Below are 24,395 nucleotides of genomic sequence, written 5' to 3' on the forward strand. Positions count from 1 at the left end.
AACTTGGGAAGACAAAGACACCTAAAATCTACATACCCCACCCAAACTCTAAGACAGGACATAATAGGATTAACCCACAGATGCCAAAGGGCAAACCCAGACTCAGTTCAGAATATATGACACAGAAAATAGCCTCAAACAGGAACAGGAAATCACTCCAAACAAAAGGCTCAAGAGGGTATAAAAACCCACTCCCTACAGGTGTTCACTCTCTTTTCTGCCAGCCACCTTCCTGTCTGGCTCTCCTCTTCAATAAACTATAATCTTCTTCCTAAAGCAGTCATCATGTTTGTTCCCAGCTTGGACTGAACCACGATGAAGACTTTTCTTCCAACAGAAGGAAGGAAGGTCTTGGCATAATGACTGTTATAGATTCAGCCCTGGTTTACCTGCAAGATCCAATTAGAATTTACATGATTTTATTATGCTGCTTTGTAGAATACATGGCCATAAAACACTGCAGCTTAATTATTATAAATGTTCTCTCCTTTAGTAAATAGTAAGTTTTGGATTTCAAGTACACACAGCAACTTAAAGGTAGACTCTGCCTTTTCTCTTCCAGGGTAAATGTGGACCTTTTGGGGGAAAAAATTATGAGATAGGGGTGTTATATGGGCATACTCAGGCATGGTCACCACTGCTGGCACATTTTGGAGCAGTTGAAGCTTCTGAGTTGTCTTGAAGAGCAACCCATTGCAGTTGTCAAGTCACAAGATGACTAGGCATGTATGACTAACTGAAGGGTGCACCTGTCATAACAGACAAAGTTGTACAAAGGCCATCCTAGCTATGTCTGCTCTTCAAGCATACGTTGCAAGCCCATGAAGGTCCTCCAATTGTGTACCAAAGGTCAAGGAAGGAATAGCCCCAGATCTGAGAGGTTTAAACAACGACAGTCACTCAATCTTGGTAGGACTGAGTTGGAGACAATTTCTTCCTATCCAAATTGGCACAGCCTTAATTGGCTTGCATATATATATAATTGCAAATAGCATTACTGGTTAATTAAATAAGTGTCATTGAGCACATTGATTTGTGCTTTAAATTGTAAGCTGCCCTGAGTCTTCGGAGAAGGGTGGGATATAAATGGGATTTTTTTTTAAAAAAAGTAATTTTCAACTCCTAGCAAGCACACAGATAAATTTTCTTCATGTTGATCTATCCCTAACCAGTTCTTTCAAGTCTCCCAATGGTGCACTCATTGGCACTGAAACTGAGACCATCCACCTTGCTGCTAGTTGTCTTCTTCTTTTCTTTCCCACCTTTTCCAGCATTCCCAGTGAGTTGGGCCTTCACATATTATGCCCAAATTAGGATAATTTGAATCTGGTGTCTTGAATGAGAACTCTGAGTAGATTTACTTTAATCACAACCCCACCTTCTTCTTGCAACTTTCCCTAAAAAAATTGAAAGTGGTGAACTAGACAAGACAATTTATTTGGCTGGATTAATTCTTTGTTTTCCTCCAACAGTGCTATTTGCATTCCATCCTTGGCACTTGCTTACAAAACCATGAGCATCCTGGGACGGACAAACAGTGAGAGGCTGCACGGAAGCAATCTAATCTTCATCACTGCTCATTCCAGGCTGTGATCAGGGTCACAACTGAACTACTCCTGGGATACCTGAGGTGGGGAGGAAACAACCTTCCTTGGAAGTTCAATTGTTCTCTGAAAACCAACAATAGGTTTACACACAGCTATCTGAAGAGAAGAGCCTCTGGACTTTCTATATAACAACTGACACCTTCCCAGTTCTTGGTTATACATGCCAGATCTGGTGCTTCATTAAGTCATGCACAGCATCCATAGGGGATGCTGACAGCTTGAAGATGGGACAAGTTTTAACTACTGTTTCTGTTGCTCATATGAGTGGTAGCTTTCTGCCATATCTTTTCCAGCTGATCACAATCATAATGGAAGAACCTACCCTGTCCCCACCTCTGCCTGGGCTCCTCTTCATCAGTCTCAGTGCCCAGGCCTAGTAACATATCCACTCACCCCACATTCAAACTTAGCACCATCCCAATAACTCATCCCCCCCCCCCAACGCCCTGGTTATTCCTTCATCTAGCACTCGGCAACCTATAAGAAGTCTACTGGTCTAGATCACAAACATCCACTCACCATAACTACCAACGATCTCCCTGCTATCTTAATCCCATCCCCAGGATTCCCAGCAGAACCAGTCCATTAAAGGTGGTAGGTGAAACCAGCCAGGCTACACCACTAATTCTTGAACATAAGGACAAGACAAAAGTTAAAGGAGTCTGACTGTAACAACCAGCACTGAAACAACAGCCAGTAGTGCCTAAGAAAACAACAGGCCAGGCCAGCTACAGGGCTAAGAACTATAACTATAATCCCTTGACTGGGACGCTGCATCCATTGTCCCATTCAGTCCCAAAGATCAACCCTCCAAAGAAACTGATAAACACAACTCATCAAAATAAACAATTTGGGATTTGCTGACTATGCAACATTTTTATGCCGACCCACTTGGTTAGACTCCCCGTCAAAAGGAAAAGGAAGAAACACAGGTCACAAGTTCCTATGAGTATTCACTATATCCAGCATACTGGAATTTCAGAGGGTACCGCATCAAAGCAATCACTCCATTCTACTACTAGAGAAAGAAAAATGCTGTTGTCAGGACAGTCTCTCTTCAAGACAATAAACAACTGAAGTATCTGATCCACTCTAGAGAACACTTCAAAGCATTAGGCAAACCATCTTTTCTGGGACAACAACAGCTGGCCTTAGCACACTGGTTGCCACTTGGCCTTCTGAAGCTTTCGGCTGAATGCACTCATTATTGATTAAAAAAAAACAACCCAACCCAGGTAGTAATAGCTTTCTCTGTCTCTGTTTCCATCACCATCTTTTACACGTGATCATAATGCTACATCTTTGTTCTTACTAGATGCAGCATCAAAGGACAGCAGACTTGTCTTCTATATTCTTCCATGCCTATTGATATGCATTGTTTAAAAAAAAAAATAAAAAGGAAAGGGAAAAAGAATATCCATATTCTGAACAAGAATGCTTAACTGCATTCTTGTTCAGAATATGAATATTCAGAATATGGATATTCTTTTCCCCTTTCCTTTTTAATTTTTTTTAACAATGCATATCAATAGGTGTGTCCCAAATAAGCCAGTAGTTGCTAAGTGAAGTGGATATTTTCACATCACCTGGTAAAGCAGCAGGACAGCACAATTGGTCTGAAAATTTTTGCACATCATGAGTGCAGTATGTATGCACCACTGAAAGAAGTCATAATCTGGCAACAAATAAGGGCCAAGTTTGTAAATCACATCAGCACAAGGTTAGCTTGAATAAATAGCATTCTCTCTAATCTGATTCATGCATGTAGCAATTTCAATGTACAAAACACTTTACAATATTTATTTAGTTTAACCTGAAAACTTCTGTTGGAAGAAAAGTCTTCATCATAGTTCCATCCAAGCCGGGGATAAACAACATGGAGACTGCTTTGGGAAGAGGGTTACAGTTTATTCCAGAAAAAAGCCAGACAGCAAGATGGATCCAGCAGAAAAGGACTGAGCATATGTGGGGGTGGGGTTTTTTATACCCCCTGGACTCTATTGCTTGGTTATTTCCTGTTTCAGGCTTTGTATTTCCTGTGTCACATATTCTGTCCTGAGTCTAGGTGTGCCTTTCTAGGAATCTTGCTGATTGTATGTCCCAGCCCCTACCTTCCTGGGGCTGGAGTATGTAGATGTTAAGTGTCTACCTAAGCTCTTGGCTCCAACCTTCTCCACGGCTCACAATTGCATGTCTATAGAACTGGTTTTCTGCTTGGGGAGGTGGGGGGAAGGAGACCTGAGACTATTAAGAAAACTGAGCATGCTTTCCTGGTTCTTCAGTTTCTTTTTAGGAAATATAATTTTCTGCCCTTTTAATATTTCCTTCTCTGGGGAGCTGACTTCCCTCACTTCCATACAATGCAATCCTGTTGATCGTAATAATTTCTCTTTTAAAGATGAGAAATTACAGTTCAGTGATTCACTCAGACCTGTTGATTTGATTTGCAAGAAACAGGTTTGTCATCTATCTGCATGAATGAACATTAATACATTTTTCCATTCAATTCATTTTTCTTTCTTTAATTAAGCAATTTCCATTTAAAGAAATATTTCATATTGAATACAATGAGACCTACTACTAAGCATGAATTTACCCTAGCTTTCTTTTTTGAACTATTATACACATCAATCTTCTAAACTGCCAAGAATCTTATGGATAGCTGTTGAATGTATTGCAAATCCCCATTAAAAATGAGTGTGCTGCAGTGACTTCAAGGTAACTCATCTTCTGATAGTTTTGGGGAGAGAAAGTTTCAAGGTTTCCAGCTAAGCAAATGGAACATAATGTTTTAAAGCCATGGAATTCTCAGCTTCCAAACAGATTCTTCTTTCCCAGTCAAACAATAAGAAATAATAGCCAACTGCATCCAAAGTGCAAGAGAGAAGAAGATGAAAGTCTGTAAAACTACAGAAAAGAGTGCAGGCAAGACAAAATAATGCATTAGCTTCTCAAAAGACATATTCCTTGTAGAACCAACATTTTTAATGCATTTTTACAGTAACTGAAAACAAAAGAAATTTTTGAGCAATTAAAATATTCCCACAGAATTTTTCCATTTATTAGGAATCAGAAAGCATTCAAATTAAAAATAGATTGCAATTGTAATATTTTTAAAAAATATGAACTCACTAATGCAATAATGTGTGGAACATGGTGATAACTACATCAATGTAAAATGTACAACCTTGAGAAGATTTTGAAAGATTCTTTCTAAAATTTATATTAGACATTCTGCACTGCTAGAAACACTGTTACATCTTGCAACAATGGGCTTTCCTGGGCTGCTCTAGGAATGTCTCCTCCAGCATTATAGAATGGAAAGAAGCATCAAGCATCAAGCAACCATTTAATACGATGCAACCAGTCAAGACAGACAGGCTGTGAGAAAAATTAGGAAATGAATCATGCATACATCATCTTAAAGGGCTTTTGGACTACCACACAGATAGATAAGTCAGCACAAACAACAAGTTTGATTATCTGTTGCAATGTGATTGCAGTTGTGTAACAGAAAAAGACCCTAAAAAGCCATTAAGGAAAAGAAAAATAAATAAAGTCAGCTTTACTCCAAACAGTTTGAGATTTATTCACTGACCATGCAGTATTTTTATAATATCTCACAGAATGGAAGGAAGGAAGGAAGGAAGGAAGGAAGGAAGGGAAAGAAGGGAAGGAGGGAGGGAGGGAGAAAGCTTCATACTCATCTATATTCCAAATATTTACCAAATAACATTTCATTTGGTTGCAGAAATTAATAACAGTACACTAGTGATACCCAATTATATATCTCTGCCCTGGGTGAAGTGAGTGATTCAGTGGATGTTCTTTCATGATGCCTGGAGGCTGTGGGGTCTGGATGGGAAACAGCAGACTGCAGCTGAAGCAGGGTAAAATGTAGTGGTTATGGGCAGAACTCTCTGTGTTTATCACTTTGATCTTGGATGGGGCTGCACTACCCCACACAGATCCAGTACGTAAACTGTGTGTTCTCCTGGACTCATACTCCTGTTTGAAAAGCAGGTGGCAGCTGAGACTTCCGGTGGTGACGCGGCGCCGAAGACAGCCGCCTCCGGGCTGTCCGCTCCGCAGCTGTGTTTTTCCATCGTAAACAGCGCCGATCAGCTGTTTAGATGGATTTGAAGCCCCCTCCTCGGGAGAAGAGGAGAGTTTGAACTGAACTGAGAGTTTGGGCGGCTGAAGGATTGAGCCCCCCCGAAGCCTGGGTTGCTCCGAGCTGCGCAGTGTCTCTGCTCCGTGATTTTTGGAGCAGAGCCAGGCGTTAGCAACCACCCCTGCCAGAAGGAATACTTTTGAGTATAAAGATGCAGGCAGAGCGGTACAGGAGGTTAAGGTGATGTGGACTTTTATTTTTACTCTCTAGCTCAACGGATTTTATAGCTTTAAAGTGAAAGTGCGCAATAAGTGAAAGTGACGAAAGATGGCGGCCAAAACTTCTAAAGCTCTTCGGAATGTGGGGTTTTCCCCGGTGCAACAGACCTCGTTGCAAGCTTTGCTTCCTCCTGTACCTCCTCCGGCGTTGACGCCTAAGGATTTACAAGATGCCCTTGAAAAGCATTCACAATTAATATCTGATATGATGGATGAAAAGTTGAAAAAGCTGGAGGAGAAGTTGGAGAAGAAGATGGAAGAGAAGTTTAGAGCAATGAGGGTAGACATGTTGTCTATGATTGAAAGTGTAGCTGAATGTGTGCAACAGCTGGATGCAAAAGTGGAGGATCTCAGTCAAAAGAACTCTATATTAGAAGCAAAGGTATTAGAGAATGAAAATATAAGGGATAAAGTGGACGGAGAATTGAGCCTCGCTCAGTATCATCAGATGCAGTATGCTATTAGAATTATGGGCTTAAAGGAGAATTCTAAAGAAGATTTAAAGCAGCTGATCTCTGAAGCTTTGGAAGCGGTATTGGGCCAGCCAGCATCTGAAATTGAGGGAAGTATGGATAAAATTTTTCGTGTTAATTCATGGATTGCAAGACAGAGGAAGTTACCCAGAGATGTGGTGGTCTATTTTACAAAGAGAGTAATTAGAGATGAAGTCATTCAAGCTGCTTATGATACTAAATTGGTAGTTGCTGAGCAAGAAGTCTTGGTTTTAAAAGAGATTCCTCCAAAGATTTTAAAGAGAAGGAAAGATTTTGCATTTCTTGTACAGGAACTTAAGAAATGTGATATTAAGTTCAGATGGGAGATTCCAGTTGGACTGGTGGTGATGCATGAAGGTAAAAGACATTGTTTGGTTACTGTGGCTCAGGCACGTGATTTTTATAGCAATGTGTTAAAAGCAATCCCCCTACCACTTCTGGAAGCTGCAAAGGGATATGGTGAGGGAAAGCTTCAAGAAGTTGCAGATAGACAGACAGAGGAGAATGGTGCTGGAGGGGATCAAGTTACAGTCTCATCGGTTGCTGCAGGAGAGCAGAGGATGACGCGTGCCGCCCTAAGACGAGCGAGACGAGAGCAAGAGCAAGACCAGCAGAAAGTTATGGAACCTCCAAAGCGTACTTACAGTGAAGCTGTGGGAGGGGCGCGGTCTAAAGAAGTTGAAGGGGTCATTTCAGATATGCTCCAAAAGCTTTGGAGTGTCAAGATTGCTGACTAAATTTCTAATTAGAATGTCAATGGATTGAATTCATCATAGAGGAGAAAGAAAGTTTTTTAATATTTAAAACAATTTAAGACTGATGTTATCTGTTTGCAAGAAACGTATATTAGGGTTGTGGACTAAAAGTATTTGTACGCAAGCTTCTAATCAACAACAAGTTGATTTTTCTTAACTTACTATAAACAAAGGTTACCTAATTGGATTATAATTTTTTTAAATTTTTTATTTTATTCTTATTGGTTAATAGAGATAGGCGCTTTTGGTGCGTAATTGAGTATTTGTCTAGAGATTAGAGAAATGTGGGAGAATGTAAATAGTAGATGAAAGTTTTTTCTTTGAAATTAATATGAATAAGGATTGGGATTAAGAAATTTTATTTAGCATTTGAGTAAAATTCCTTTTCTGTTTTCTTCCCTTTTTTTCTTATTTGTAATATTATTACTGTTTGTAATCATTTTACATGAGCCAGAGGGTGATAGAATTAATAGTTTATTGTTGATAGCATATGGATGCTTATGTTTGTTTTTCGTTTTTATACCCTGTATTTAGCTCTGGGAAGTCGGGGGGGGGAGGTGGGAATGGGGGAGAGGGATAGGGAGGGTTAGATGGGGGTGGGGGAGGGGGGGATTAAAGTTAAAATGTATTATAAAACTTTTTAAATAAAAAAAAGAAAAGAAAAGCAGGTGGCAGCTGTGGCTAGGAGGGTCTTTGCTCAGTTTTGTATTGTGCAGTGGGTTAGGACGCTGAGCTTGTCGATCAGAAGGTCGGCAGTTTGGCGGGTCGAATCCTGAGTGCCGCGTAGCAGAGTGAGTGCCTGTTACTCGTCCCAGCTTCTGCCAACCTAGCAGTTCGAAAGCACGTAAAAATGCAAGTAGAAAAATAGGGACCACTACAATGGGAAGGTAACAGCGTTACGTGCGCCTTTGGCATCTAGTCATGCCGGCCACATGACCACAGAGACGTCCTCGGACAAACATTGGCTTTTTGGCTTTGAAACGGAGATGAGCACCGGCCCCTAGAGTTGGAACCGACTAGCACGTATGTGCGGGGGAACCTTTACCTTTTTAGCTTCCAGTACTCTTCACAGCAGTTCTGAGTATAAATATATTTAACCTCTCTCTCTAAAGTTAAACATACTTCATTCTATAAAACAGGTAGTCCTTAATTTACGACCACAATTGACCCCAAAATTTATGTTGCTAAGTAAGAAATTTGTTATGTGAATTTTGCTCCATTTTATACCTTTCTTGCCATATTTATTAAGTGAATCACTGCAGTTGTTAAATTAATAACACCATTATTAAGTGACACTGGCTTTCCCATTGACTTTGCTTGTCAGAAGGTCACAAAAGATGATCACATGACCCCGGGACACTGCAACCATCATAAATATGAACCAGTTGTCAAGCCTCTGAATGTAAATCACATGATCATGGAGATGCTGCAATGGTCATAAGTGTGAGAAATGGTCATAAGTAACTTTTTTCAGTGCCATTGTAACTTTGAACGGTCACTAAACAAACTGTTCTAAGTCGAGGACTACCTGTATGTATGGTATATAATTATCAAAACATAAATAATATTTTTTTCATTTGTGCACAAAAAGTATATAAAAAATTTCCAGTCACCAGTAAATGTAGACAATGCTATTCAACTTGATTTTGGTAATGAAGAACATTCGAACATTCATTCATTCATTCATTCATTCATTCATTCATTCATTCATTCATTCATTCATTTATTGGGACTTATATGCCGCCTTATCTCCCGAAGGACTCAGGGCAGCTAACAACAATAAAATACAAATAGGATACAAATATTAAGAAGAAATTAAACTATACCTAGCCCCAACTAAAACCAATAAAATGTTAAAACCATGTTAAAACCTCTTATCATCAGTCCAGGTCAGCCTGTTGGAAAAGAAGTGTGTTAAGGTCACGATGGAAGAACCGGAGGTCAGGGGCCATCCAGAGCTCCGAGGGGAGCTGATTCCACAGGGCAGGTGCCCCCACAGAGAAGGCCCTCCCCCTGGGGGTCGCCAGCCGACATTGTCTGGCTGACATATACTTGCTTTGTAGCTAAATAGTGATGCTGTACTTATTTATTTATTTAGATGATTTGTATAGCTGCCTACTCACTCACAGCAACTCTAGGCAGCTTACAAAAGATAAAAACACAGTATAGAGAATAATAATAATAATAATAATAATAATAATAATAATAATAATAATAATAATAATAATAATAATAATAAAAAAAAAAGAATAACCCTCCCCACCCATCCCTTACACCAGTGGTTCCCATCCTTTTCTAATACCCCTAGAATGCTTCTGATATATTCTTGTACCCCTTACAAAAGTTCGAAATAACGGCAACGAATTATGCATATACATTATAATTTTGAAAACCCAAGTTTTCACACCCCCTAGAATATTGTCTTGCAACCCCCAGGGGGTGCGAGCACCCCTGGTTGGGAACCTCTGCCTTACACTTTTTGCTGTAAGTGTAGCTTGTCCACTAGGACAAAGCCAGTCCTATTCATGCTGCCAGAGAAGGCCTACTTCGGATCCTGTCAGTCAAAGAACTCTGACTATTGAGATCCAGAAGAAAAGCCTTCTCTGCTGTAGTGCCTGCCCTTTGGCTTATCTTACCCTCTAAGGCAGGGATGGGAAACTATAGCCCTTTTATGACTTGTGAACTTCAACTCCCCACCTCTGCTCTAAAGTAAGGTCTGGCCTCACTTTCCTATCCTGCCACAGGGCTTTGTCCTGGGATTCAAATGGGGGAGTTCCACACTGGAGGTGGCTGCTGGATTGATGGCAGACTACACCTCTCCCACTTGCTGTCTACTCTCCACCCATCCATCTTTTTGCTTATCATATTGATGTGGGTTTTTTTCATTGTTTATTTTATTGTTCTATTATTTTACTTCTGATTATACTCTTTTCATTTCTTCCTTTTTATTGTTGTAGGCCACCTAGAGTAATCCCATGGTGAGACAGACAGCAAATACATTTAACAAATAGATAAATAAATATTATGGTTTGTCGCATATTCAGCCAATCCCTTCAGACTGGATTTGGCATTTTTGTCTACCTATTGAGTCCTTTCCAAGGAGGGGATAAGCTGATGTGGATTACAATATAATTATTATATATAAAGCAGCATGAAATCACAGCTGCCAATTCTTTAGCTTCTGTTTGGCCTTTATTCTTATCAAGTTCTTCCCAAAAACATAGGATATCACAATGGATCAATGTAATACATGTGCAGATCCCAGCAGTGTGTCATTTTAATCGACAGATAGAAATTTTGCTAATGTGCATATTTTCTTGATGTAAGGCAAGATTTTGGGGTATGCCATCCAATGTGCCACTAACCACTGGGACCACCAGTTTATGCCATAATCTTTCAACTTTGATTTTTAGATCTTAATTTTTTGTGACTTTCTTCAATTCTTTGCTATCAATTCTACTATCCGTCGGTATTGTGACATCAATTATCCACACTATTATTATGGTTGGTCTCACAGCCAGCCAGAAGTCTAGACTACTGTAGATTTTTGTTCATTGTCAAGTCATTCCCAGGGACCTGGAATAGTATTATTATCATCTCATTTTTTGTTATTTATAACTGAAGGCAAATTCTTTCCTCCTATTTTCATCTAATAACAACTCTGTGAGGCAGCTGGGTTGAGGAGAATGACTGGCCCAAAGTCAGTTCAGCTGACTTTTCATGCCTTAGACTGGACTAGAACTCAGAGTCCCCTGGTTTGTAGGCCAACACTATAACCACCAACCAAGCTGGCTCTCTAATTTGAATATTGTATAGTGTGTGTGTGTGTGTGTGTGTGTGTGTGTGTGTGTGTGTGTGTGTGAGAGAGAGAGAGAGAGAGAGAGAGAGAGAGAGAGAGAGACAGACAGACAGACAGACAGACAGACAGACAGACAGACAGACAGACAGAGTGCTGAAGCCACAAAAAGGATAGTCATCTTCAGTTCTGGGGCTATAAATTGCCTAGCCTTTCTTAGGGTAATGTGTGACTGCCTATATGTCAGCCTATATAGTCTTAGTCCTGCAATGTAAGCAGACATCAGGGTTTCGGTCTAATGTGTGTAAAGTTGAAAACTAATAGTATTGTTTTATTGGACCAGCAATCAAATTATATTGGTTAGCCATCACAACTTAAAATCCATCAGTATATAAGTAAAATGAGAAGGGAATATGCTGTTCGTTCATTTTTGCCACAACATGACAGCATGATTGAAAATTAATAGTCCCAACAGACCACTTGCCCAGAAGTAAGATGGTATCCAGAATTTAAAATGAAAGCAATTTCAGTAAATTAAATGTCTGCCAACGGAAGAAATGTTTTCCTTGTGAATAGAATGCCCTGCTCTAGTAGATCAGAGCTGCAAGTAGGGTTACAAAATCATTTATCTGGTTCTGGCTGTGTCAAGAGAGATAAGTGTGCATACAAACAATTCTCAACAAATCTTCATAGATAATTCTTTTATTTAGAATATAGTTCCTTATGCCAAAAATGTTTGGATGAAGTAATCCTAGCAACTATAACAATATGATTTACTCATTTTGAATATTTTTTCTAAGTTGTTTTGCAAGGTAGCTTTCCTGACATTCCAGGTCTTGTACAAACACATCTCTGGATTTTGGAATTCAAAGTCTGACTAATCTTGTGGTTCTAAATATTTCTGTGGTGCTCTTTCTAGCATTTCCTCTGTTTTCCATTTACATAGATCTAGATTGTAAGAATGAAGGATCATTTGATCATTTTATTGAGTTAAGATTACACTGTGAGCCAGTATTATAAACTCATAAAATGATCAATAGGTTATTCAAAAGGACCTTATAGAGAAATGTAGTAAAATGTAATGCATGTGTAAATCAGAAATCATCTTCCAAGTTATTTTTTTAAAATAAACAGAGTATCTACTGGATATTTCTAATTCAGATGGCATTATTCTTTTTGTTTATGTATTATGCTTATGGTGAAAAAGATTGGTTAAAATTCAAGTCACTTGGCTACTAACAAATTCTAACTGATTATGCTTCCCTTCTTTACCCTGGGTATCTTTTATTTGCAAACATTTCATATTGCTTCTTCAGATACAGGTTTCCTATTCATGTGAGTCTTAATGCCACCTGGAATTTTGTAATGTTCTGTTTATATTCCATTTTTCATATACCTTTGAAAGATAGAAATATAACTACCCCAAATTGTTCATGCTTGATTGACTTTTTTTTCTTTCCTGCCTAATTCTAAGTCATGATGTAGTAGGCATGATCTGTCTAATAATAGTGGAGCTTCAAGACAGGCCCTTTCTGAATGAGGCTTAAAGTAGGCACCATGTTTCATGGCTTCATTAATTTAATCAACACTCAAGTGAGGAGGCACGGATACCATTCTCCTCCTCTAGATGGCAAAGTACATAATCAGTTGTGTGTTTCCCCTCTACAAAACCAGAGATAAGAACATATACACCTGTTTATAAAATCATATTAACATCCTTAAATGAAAACTGTTATATACACAAATTCAGCTGATGTTTGCATGAAATTTCATAGCATGTCCTTGTAAACATTGAGGGAGATGTGCAGTCCAGAAACATGAAATATAAGTAAATACATAAATACATAATAATTTTGAAAAGCTATGGATCAGAAACTTTTGTTCACTTTAAGCATGTTATATATTTCAAAGGTGGAGTATTGCCATTTTCTCTTATAAAGACATCAAACTTCGTGGCTAAATTAGCCCCTGAAAATTCATATAAAGGTAAAGGTAAAGGTTCCCCCGCACATGCGTGCTAGTTGTTTCCAACTTTAGGGGCCGGTGCTCATCTCCGTTTCAAAGTGAAGAGCCAGCACTTGTCCAAGGACGTCTCTGTGGTCATGTGGTCGGCATGACTAGACGTCAAAGGCTGTTACCTTCCCACCGTAAGTAAAGGTAAAGGTTCCCCTGCACATGCGTGCTAGTCGTTTCTGACTCTAGGGGCCGGTGCTCATCTCCTTTTCAAAACCGAAGAGCCAGTGCTTGTCTGAGGACGTCTCCGTGGTCATGTGGCCGGCATGACTAGACGCCAAAGGTGCACGGAACGCTGTTACCTTCCCACTGTAGTGGTCCCTATTTTTCTACTTGCATTTTTACGTGCTTTCAAACTGCTAGGTTGGCAGAAGCTCGGGATTCGACCCGCCAAACTGCCGACCTTCTGATTGACAAGCTCAGCATCCTAACCCACTGAGCCACCGTGTCCCTGATAAAAATTCATATAAGATATCCAAAATATTATGAAGGTAACACTTAAGGTTTTGTTCAGTGTTGACATTCTAAACATGATTATCATGATTCCAACCCTTCCTTCATATGAAATCCCCCCCCAAAACACCCCACCACAAGACAAGCTACAAATACACTTTATAGACTCAGCTTCCATTTCAATGCAATTAGGGCACAGCCAGATGACATTAACTTCATATCCTCCAGTCTTAAGTTGGCAAAAATGTATGTTGACATAAATTACATTGCCCAACTGCTAAGCATTATTATGCTTAGTGAATAGTGCTGTCCTTACAGACTGAACATAAGTAATTGGTGGATTCCCCTGGCTTTATTTCTTTTCCCATCAAGCATTATTGCCCATGGGAAAATCAATAGCTAATTGCTGTTCTCAATGTGAGTTTGGACAAGTGTAGGCAGATGCCTGAGAATAAGTATTTTTAGCCACCTTTCAAGATGTCTGAATTAAAATGTTGCAAGCATGCAGCGTACCGTGTACTGTGTCAGACTATTTTTGAATGTGGGTTTGCTTCTCTTTCAGAAGAGAGTTAAATCTGTGTTCAGAATTAGCCCAGTGCTAGCTTGCAAGTAGAGGAAGCACAGGGTGCAGTGCAACTCCTTTCCATTTCTACTTCCACCTGCCATTTCTACTTGCTGCCTATCATTAAAGCTACCAGCTACAGAGCAGGAGTGTAGAGTGATGTTTGCAGTGTTTTTTTTTGTAAAAGAAAAAGGTGCCGGAACTCACACATGTCATACAACCCACCTTGCCTACCCTACAAGGTTCCATCCAAAAAAGGTGCCGGAACTCTGTTCTGAGCGTTCTATGAGAAAAAAAGCCCTGGATGTTTGAGAGAGTGGTTAATAATCAGTGAGGGGTTTTTTTGTTAGTGCTTCAAGGAAAGGACAGTGCTACTGTGGCTGGCAGCAGTCAGAAGTAGTCCATGTGGAGTAGGCAAAATGGTGTAGGAGCAGAGAAACAGTACAGGTAGTCCTCGACTTACCACAGTTCATTTAATGATTATTCAGATGGTCGGCAGTCTGGCGGGTCGAATCCTGAGTGCCGCGTAACAGAGTGAGCGCCTGTTACTCGTCCCAGCTTCTGCCAACCTAGCAGTTCGAAAGCACGTAAAAATGCAAGTAGAAAAATAAGGACCACCACGGTGGGAAGGTAACAGCGTTCCGTGCGCCTTTGGCGTCTAGTCATGCCGGCCACATGACCACGGAGACGTCCTCGGACAAGCGCTGGCTCTTCGGCTTTGAAACGGAGATGAGCACCGGCCCCTAGAGTCGGCAACGACTAGCACGCATGTGCGGGGGAACCTTTACCTTTACCTTTACAATGCCCCTGAAAAATATGACTTATGACTGTTTTTCACAGTTATGATCATTGCAGGATCCCCCACGATCACGTGATCAAAATTCAGATGCTTGGCAATGGGTTCATATTTATGCTGTGTGCTGAGGTCATGTGATCACCTTTTGCGACCTTCTCAGAAGCCATGTCCTTGGGGAAGCCAGGTTCAACAACTGGGTTACTAACTTATCAACTGTGGCAAGAAAAGTCGTAAAATGTGGCAAACCTCACTTAACAAATGTTTCACTTAACAACAGAAATTTTGGGTTCAATTGTGGTTGTACATTGAGGACTACCTGTACTATTACGTATGTACTGAATTAATAACTGCAATAAAAAATGTTCCCATAAGGAAGTGTTTGTCAGCAGAAGCATTATAAATCTGTGATGCACTCATCATTAAGAGAAATAACAACTGGCCAAACCAGGGTCTTTCCCCATTTAAATCAATCTCTGTGCAAGTAAGACAGGTGGGGCAATGATTAGAGGAAAGGAGACATGTCCACAACAATATAAAGTGGTCAATAGAGACTGGGCAGATCCCAACCTCTAACAGAAATTGATGAAGAGCCTTAAACTGCCTCCAAAATAAATATTTGTTGGTAGAGCAAGGAAAACATTATATTGGCAGCTAAACATGGCTAAGCCATGGACTGGGCATCAGAGAAAGGCAACCTTATGAGGAGGTACTGTATAAACATGGTTACTGGAGTATGTTTATACTGGGGTTGGGACACATGAGGAGGAGGTGTACATGATTTTGGCATGCTTGGAAATGCCTACATTTTAAATTAATAAATGCTTTTATAGCATGAATATGGCATAATTTTTAACACATGGTATAAAGGAGGAAAAAGATTGCAAAATGTGTGGTCAAATTCAAATCAGTATAATAAGAACAATATAAGGTAAAGGTAAGGTTCCCTCACACATGCGTGCTAGTCGTTTCCGACTCTAGGGGCCGGTGTTCATCTCCGTTTCAAAGCCGAAGAGCCAGTGCTTGTCCGAGGACGTCTCTGTGGTCATGTGGCCGGCATGACTAAACGCCAAAGGTGCATGGAACGCTGTTACCTTCCCACCGTAGTGGTCCCTATTTTTCTACTTGCATTTTTACGTGCTTTCGAACTGCTAGGTTGGCAGAAGCTGGGACGAGTAACAGGTGCTCACTCTGTTATGCGGCACTCGGGATTCGACCCGCCAAACTGCTGACCTTCTGATCGACAAGCTCAGCGTCCTAACCTACTGAGCCACTGCGTCCCTTGTAAGAGAACAATATATTACAGTTCAATTAAAGCTTAAATATATGCCAAATAATCTATTCACAGTAACAGTAATTGTGGATTGTTTTATTCTGCATATATTTTCACAAATAGCACAGTATATATCTCTATATACCTACATTTCTGATGACTAGGAAACCCATGTGTTCATGCAGGACAAATAAAATAATTTTAATTATGAATATACATTAGGAATTAACATCTGGAGTCCCCAGAGTCATATGTGGTCCCTATTTTCTATGCTGTTGGAACAATTTGTTCCATTACTGTTGAAAAAATGTTGGCATATTTTATCCACTTTCTAATGAATAACTTTCAAACATTGCAGTGTAAGCCTCCATACAGTTTTAACATTGTGCAGAAAATCATAAGGTGAACTCCAAAAATCCAAGACCCAGTCTCCAAAGATTCAATCTACCTTACTTTATTTTTCTACCATGGGATATGCTGCCATTTGGACCCAAAATGGGGTTATTGGGGCAGGGGGGTTGTCAGTTTTGTGTGTTTTTACCTATCAGCTGCAGATTAAGGAAGCTGTGCATTTACTTGTGTGTGTGTGTGTGTGATTTGGGTTAAATAGGTACCACAGAGACAAATGACAGTTTGGTGGCATATGGTCACACACACTGTCCATGTTTCTTTTATGTCTTCTTAAATCAAATAGGTATTTTTGACTCTGTGTCTACTGTACAAGACCAGGAAAAGGTATGGATTCTATAAAGAGCCAGTGACAGGCAGAGTGAGTATGCCTAAGTTGGATTCAAAGCACCTTTCCCGGTTTAAATCTAAATAATGGTGTCAACTATAAGTGCAATGATGTTAGAATGACAATACATGCAATATGATGTCATTCCTTAAATGATATAATGATGTATGCATTTCATGATGTCTTACAGTAGTAATAAGTCATGCGATCCCCATCATGTTATGCAGATCATTTGCCCCCTTTGTTCTGGATTCCTGTACTGTATTGCCTTCTTTGGCCACACATCCGAGAAGTAGATCTAGCAATAAAGGAATATAATGGCATTTAATATCTTTCTAAAATTTGTCGTATGATAGCTGCAGGTCCCCTACTGGAAGTTTAAACATTTCCTAATTGCACCATTTTCTTATGAAAATTCAGCATATTACATACTACATTTATTGTACAGGTACTCCTCAACTTACAATAGTTCATTCAGTAAGCGTTTGAAGTTACAACAGCACTGGAAAAAGTACTTAAGGCCGTTTTTCACATTTAGGACCATTGCAGCATCCCCATGGTTATGTGATTAAAATTCAGATGCTTGGCAACCGACTCATATTTAAGACACGGTTGCAGTGTCCTGGGGTCTTCTGATCACCTTGTTGCAACCTTCTAACAAGCAAAGTCAATGGGGAAGCTACATTCACTTAACAACCGTGTTACTAATTTAACAACAGCAGTGATTCACTTAGCAACTCTGGCAAGAAAGGTCGTAAAATGGGCAAAACTCACTCAAAAAATGTCTCACCAACAGAAGTTTTGGGTTCCGTTGTCAACGCTGCTAACATCGGATGTTCTTGCTTTGACAAGATGAAGAAGCAGCTATTTTATATTTCTACTTGTGTGTCACTCTTAGAGTTAAAGTTAGATGAAGAAGAGAGGGGGAAGGAAGAATATGCATGGGAGATTAGTTAGACATAATAACATAGCAGCAGAGCATTTTTAAGGTTGTATGTAATAAGAGAGATAAGAACTGGGGGTTAAGCTAAGGAGGGAGAACTTACCCTTAAACTAATTGGAGAATGTGATTTATGACAGGGCTTTTCATCCTTGTCACCCATTGTACCACTTTTAGGATATGGCAACATCCGAGTACCACCAGTCGCCTAGCAAGGTGTCAAAAATTTGATGATTCCCCCCAAAAAGGAAAAAAGTTATGAAGTACAGGTAGTCCTCGACTTACAACAGTTTGCTTAGTGACTGTTTGAAGTTACAATGGCACTGAAAAAAGTGCCCCCCAAGCCACAGCCGAGCAAGACACCTGCCTGCCCGCCCAGTGGCGCTCTTCCTCCTGTCCGAGGTTTTCATTGTTGTGAGAATTTCTGTTGAGGATTGGCATCGGGGGTGGGGTGGGGGGGTGTTTGGTTTTTATTCCCCCCGTCTGCTGGGTGGTTGCAGCAGGTTTTGGTCACTTCACATGACCCTGGGACACTGTGACCGTCATAAATATGAATCAGTTGCCAAGCATCTGAATGTAAATCACAAGACCCTGGAGATGCTGCAACATTCCAGCTGATCGGCGCGTCTTCTGGGCTCAGAAGTGCCAGGATCAGTGCCGAGCTCCAGCTGGAGCCTGGTGCTGATCCTGGCACTTCTACTGAGCTCTGACAGTCCTGAAGAAGCGCTGATCCTGAGCCCTGCAGCTCAGGCTTGTGCGGTGCTGCCTCTGGTTCAGCTCATTCCCCTCCACCGCTACCACTTTTCTAGGATGGTCCCATACCACCTGCCAGGTGCCAATGTACCACTGGTTGAAAAGCCCTGATTTATGACAGCAACAAAAAGAGAGAACTATGCTTTAATATTATTGTGCTTAGGGGAGAGGAATCCAGATTTCAACTTTAACCAAGAATTGCCAATGTTATATTGCTCCAATAAAAGACTTTTAAGGTTAAACAATGCCTCAAGAGTTCTTTGAAGAGTTCATGGGTCAGAAGCTTGACATCAGTTGTGATTGTACATCAGGGACTACCTGTATTATGTTGTATTTAGTTTTTTTGACAAGTAGTGCACCACAAAACTTTTACAAGGAGAAAAAAAAACATTTAAAAGTAATAGTCACAGAGAAAGTATTTTGAAACTCATTAACAGTCCTTAAAAGGTAAATTAAAACATCTGTGTTCACTTATCTCCAAAATGCCAATTGAATAGAAGCAAATGATAGATTTGGAAAGGTGTTGTTGGGATGAATTCTCCCATTCAGGCTCTTCCAGCTGGGATTCTCACAAGCAGTGCAAAGGAGAACAAATAGAACGTGAAGCCAGCTACTGGAAAGAGAGGTTTAATCACGGAGATTAAAGTTGAGTGACAATTCAGCATGAATCCCCGGCTAGCTAGACAGAATGGTCCTCAAGCATGAGTTCTAATACCTTTTCATGATTTCCAAAATTGTCATTTCTGATGGGTGAGTTTAAATTTGTCTTTTCTGATTTGTTGGTCAGTGTCCATTGTTGGGTTAATTTTTTTCTGAATTCTGTCTAAAAGGTGTTAACATTTGCTCCAGGCGGGATCTGCTGTTAATTATTTTAGTGTTGTGTACCTTTTGGTGTTTCTATTCTAATTCTATCAATCCTAATTGCTGTTAGCCAGTTCTGCATTCCTTGCAGCCAATGTGTGTGTGTGAAGTGTTTATTTAGCCTCAGGCTGCCCCTGAGTCAGACTAGTTTGTATTGGGTTCTTCCTGTATTTGCCAAGATATTTTTTCTTTGGGGTGAGGAGGGGGTGTCCTTCTTTTATCAGTGTGCATATCTGTGAAGACAGTCATCTGAATAAATGAGGCTATCTGGGAGGTTTATAAAAATCAAACTTTCTCTCAAAGAAGAAAAGCTCTAAATCACTCAATGCTTCCCAGAGTAAAACCACCATCTTGTACTGAGCCTTGAAAACAATAGAGTATCAAGAGAACAGATCCTTCAGTATTGGACTGACACGATTACAAGTGCTGTATGCTCATTAACAGTCACATTTTATATCTAATGTAGTAAAATTGTGTGGGGGTGACATTAGCAGATTTGCATAAGGCAAAGTAACAGTGGAAGTTCCCAACTAGCCAAGTAGGACAAATTCCTAGGGTTGGTTTTTTGGGGGTGGGTGGGGGATTTAGGATAACAATACTCCTAAATATGTTTAGGGGCCCAATTGTGTATTGCTTGCTTTTGGTTCTCCAACAAATAGCCTATCCAATGCAATGTGCAAAACTGAATTGCACTCTTATCATTTCATGAAAAGAATCTATTAAAGTTGAATATAACTAGCAGATGATTACAGATTTGTTGGAAATCAAATTCTAGACCCAGGATATCATAAGTACAGTATTTCCCTTGTTGGAGAAAAGAAAAGCCCATCTCCTCAAAATATTTTGCTTCAAATTATTGTAAATATTCTGTAATAATTTAAAATGGAAAAATGAAAGGAACAGGAAGAGGAATTGCGTTTAGGGAGAGGTGCTATCTACAAATACTCAAGCACAAGAGCCGGAGGATCTGTCTCCAACTATGCCAGTATTTCTCAACCTTGGCAGCTTGAAGATGAGTGGTGAATTCTGGGAGTTGAAGTCCCCACATCTTCAAACTGCCAACGTTAAGAAACACTAACTTATACTCTCTGCAGCGAACTCTGAATATAGGCTGAAATGCAGGATCACATTCAGGGAATCATTAAGTAGGCAGTTTAACTAGGCCAGGGGTAGGCAAACTTGGCTCTTTTATGACTCGTGGACTTCAACTCCCAGAATTCCTGAGTCAGCTATACTATGCTGGCTCAGGAATTCTGGGAGTTGAAGTCCACGAGTCATAAAAGAGCCAAGGTTGCCTACCCCTGAACTAGGCTGTTTAGATTCTATTTGCAAGTTTGTTTCTGTGATTGTTACTTCCTGCTACTCCTTGCGTTTCCCTTTTCCTAATAAACTCTTTTTATATATTGAGTTTTGGCCACATTGGGTGTAAGAATTCTCCTTCAAATCTTACCCTTATGCAGGACTGCATAGTTCCACAGCTACCCCTTGTGTTTCAGGATGTTTGCAAGATTTCTTACATGGGTTTTGAGCAGGACCAGCTAAGGTATTTTAATATCGTGAATTTTCTTGGGGCTGAATGAAAAGTAGAAGATTAAAAGTTTCCTAAATGAACAAACTTTGGCCACCAGAAAGTTCAAGCAAACTGGTGGCAGCTTATTATTGTACCTTTTAATGGGAAAACTTTTGGGGGAAAAAGTTTTTATATTACTCCTTCTAATTTATAATAATTGACTGTATAATTTTATCGATTGCTCTTTACAAAGCTTTACATGGCATGGAAATGCATCAATGCATCCTATTCTGTTGTTCAGACCTTTGATATTATATGACATATTCATATTATTAACTAACATGCCTTTATTCTGAGCTGAGAATTATCACCCAGTCAGACAGTGATACTCATGCATTTTTAGCAAAGATCACTTTAGAATATCATCATATTGTGGGACTTGGCAGGAGGATTTAAGAAAACATACAATTCTGTCACAAACTTGTATTTGGATTCAAGTGATTGTTTGAGAAGTTATGAGTGTGACCATTGACTAAGAACATTACTGTTCTTAATTTCATGGTGCATAATTTCTCTCTCTCTTTTCCTAGAAATCCCAAAGGGGTCAGTTATAGAAGCACAATATTTTAAATGAAATCCTTTTTCTGAAGGTACCTTTCATAAATTTTACTGCACTTTTATCCACCTGTCATCTTCTTCCAAAGAGTTGGAACACTGTGCATGGTTCTCTCCATTTTTTAAAATCAGTTCTATGAGACAGATTAGATGTGATCTGGATTATATCATATTTTAATTCTGCATGCTTAGTTTCAGTCATTTTTTACACTGATGCTTCCTGTTAATGTCTTTGGAAGTAATCATGAATAAAGAGATAGTAAAAGGTGTGCTAACCTTAGCCCTTTTTCTACTAGTAGCGTTATACATGACCTTGAGTGACCTCTTTCTCTTGTATGATTTCATTTCATTAGAACAATATGAACAGTTGAATTTTTGTAGGAGCTTCTGTTGCACAATGTGTAGCCTCAGGATCAATATACGTGACTGGCTGGGAGCTATTTTTGTCTCTAAAGTTCACTGGGCAGTTTTTCTAAATCACTGTTTCTTAATACTGCACCCATCTTTCTCCAAGTTCTTATGAAGACATGTAAATGAACTCAGAACCATCTTACCAACATTTGTACTTTGGCATAATGTAAAAATGTTTGTGGGTACGCAAAGGAAATTTCTGAATGTTGTGGATATCAAGAATACTGAATGTGGGTGATGCATATTATCCCCTGCTGTTCAATCTGTTTTTCTGAGCAGGTATGCATAAATAAAATCTATGGCATATATATATATATATATATATATATATATATATATATATATATATATATATATATATATATATATATATATATATATATATATATATATATATATATATATATATATATATATATATATATATATATATATATATATATATATATATATATATATATATATATATATATATATATATATATATATATATATATATACACACATACTTTCATTCAAGTGAGGTCGAAACACAATTTTTGCAGCTATTACTCCTCCATATCCCCAATACAAAGCAAGAGTTTGCTTTCCTCATCCCCACCCCAGTTGCTTATTCTTTAATCTCTCTCCCCCCCCATCACAACCGAATCGAGAAAATGCTATGCAACATCGCGTGCATAGCTTCTGTCTTTCTCTGCCATTTTACTGGGACGCAGCAGACATTTCTCTCCCTGCCCCCAACTCAGCCTGGGCTTTTTTCCCTGTCTCTTAACTCCACCAGTACAGCAGTGAGCTGAGCATGTGTATCTGTGTGCTCGTAAAGGGCGGGGGGGGGGGAGCGGCGGCGGCGTGTAGGCCAAGCCTGCCTGTCGCTGGAGTTTTAGTTTGCATTCTGAAGAAAGGAGGAAGGGGAAGGAGGAGGGAGAAAGGAGGGAGAACGTCTTGTTTGTGGCTTGTCAGCAATTGCTTGAGACAAGCTTCCATGTGTGAAAGCTACTTGGCATGAATGCCTGGGCCATACCAAGTCTTACGGCAGCAAGAGGGGGAGGCAGAAGAAAACAGAGAGCAGTCTGGCGCAGACAACGGGACCTTCAAGTATTCCCCCTAAGTTGCTTTGATGTTGTCCCGGTGTCTTGGTGCCAGGAGACCGAAGGACTTCGGGGAAAGGGTGTCTGTGGCCTTTTCTGTTTATTTCTCTTCCCTTCCCTCCCCTCCCCCCCTCATTCGCCTTGGCGGAATGATTCTCCAGAAATTCTCCTCATAACACACAATTTAAAAAGAGAGAGAGAGAGAGAGAGAAAGAGAGAGAGAGAAATTGAGGGAGAGAGGGAGAGGGGAAAAAGAGAAAGATTGTGTGAGAGAAAGAGGCAAAGGTAAGAGAGAGGCTACAATTTTTCCTTCGCTGGCCACAGGAGCAGCCGCCGCCGCAAACAACAGAGGAGACACAAGCACAAAGCTGGGTTTCTTTGCAAGGCAGCCTTGAGCTCCCCGTGCTTGGCACGGAGAGAGGGGCGGGAGAGAGAGAGGGCGCACTCCTTCCAAAGAACTGGCTTGGTGGCTGGCTGGTGCAGGCGGCTGGTCGTTGCAGAGGCGCTCTCGGAAAGGGAGCCCAAGGCTTGCGCGGCCCCTCTTCCCTCCTGGCGCGCTCGTCCGTCTCTCTTATGGGTTAGAAGTAGCTTTGGGCTTGGTGCCGTTTTATTTACCTTGCAGTTGCGCTTCTCTCGCCCCGTTCCCCGCCTCCTCCCTGGCCGCGTCTCTGGGCAAAGCCCGGGAGGGAAAAGAAAGGGGTGCGGTGGGGACTGTCGGAGGGGAAAGGGGAGCGCGGAAAAGCAGCAGGGCTTCTGCCTCGCAGCTTCCGCGCTTAAAAGAGTCTCCCTTTCCCGCTCCTTCCCCGGCCGCTTTGTGTGTATGTGTGTGTGTGTGTGTGTGTACGTGTGTTTATTCGCAGCTCCAGACCAGAAGAAGACGAGGTTGCTGGGCTGGCCGCGGTGATTGCACCGCCAGCAACAAGCCTGCTAGCTCCGGGCGCCTGTGGCGTCTTTTAACCCAGCCCCAGCCCAGTCCGCCGCCTGGTGCGGCTGCTGCTTGTTGCTTGCCTCGGCTGCCGAAAAAGCTGGGAGATGCCCCGCGGCGTGAGCGCTCCGACTGGAGTGTCGGGGCAGGGAAGAAGGAGGAGGGTAGAAGGGAGGACAGCAAAGGAGGAGGCAGTCCGAAACTTTTTCCCATAGGGATGGCGATCCCAGCCATCCCTGCCTCGGGTTTCCCTTGTGTGCGCGTTTCAAAGAATAAAAGGATCACGCCCACCCATGTGAATTGTTAAATGTTGGTGTCGTTTTTTGTTTTTATGTTCTCGGAAATAGGTCCAACTTGTCACGGTTTTTTTCGCGAACGGGTTTCAAACCGCATGTCAGAAAGCACGTTCGCTGTCTTT

The sequence above is a fragment of the Vipera berus genome (assembly GCF_964194415.1).
Source record: "Vipera berus genome assembly, chromosome: 4".
NCBI lineage: Eukaryota > Metazoa > Chordata > Lepidosauria > Squamata > Viperidae > Vipera > Vipera berus.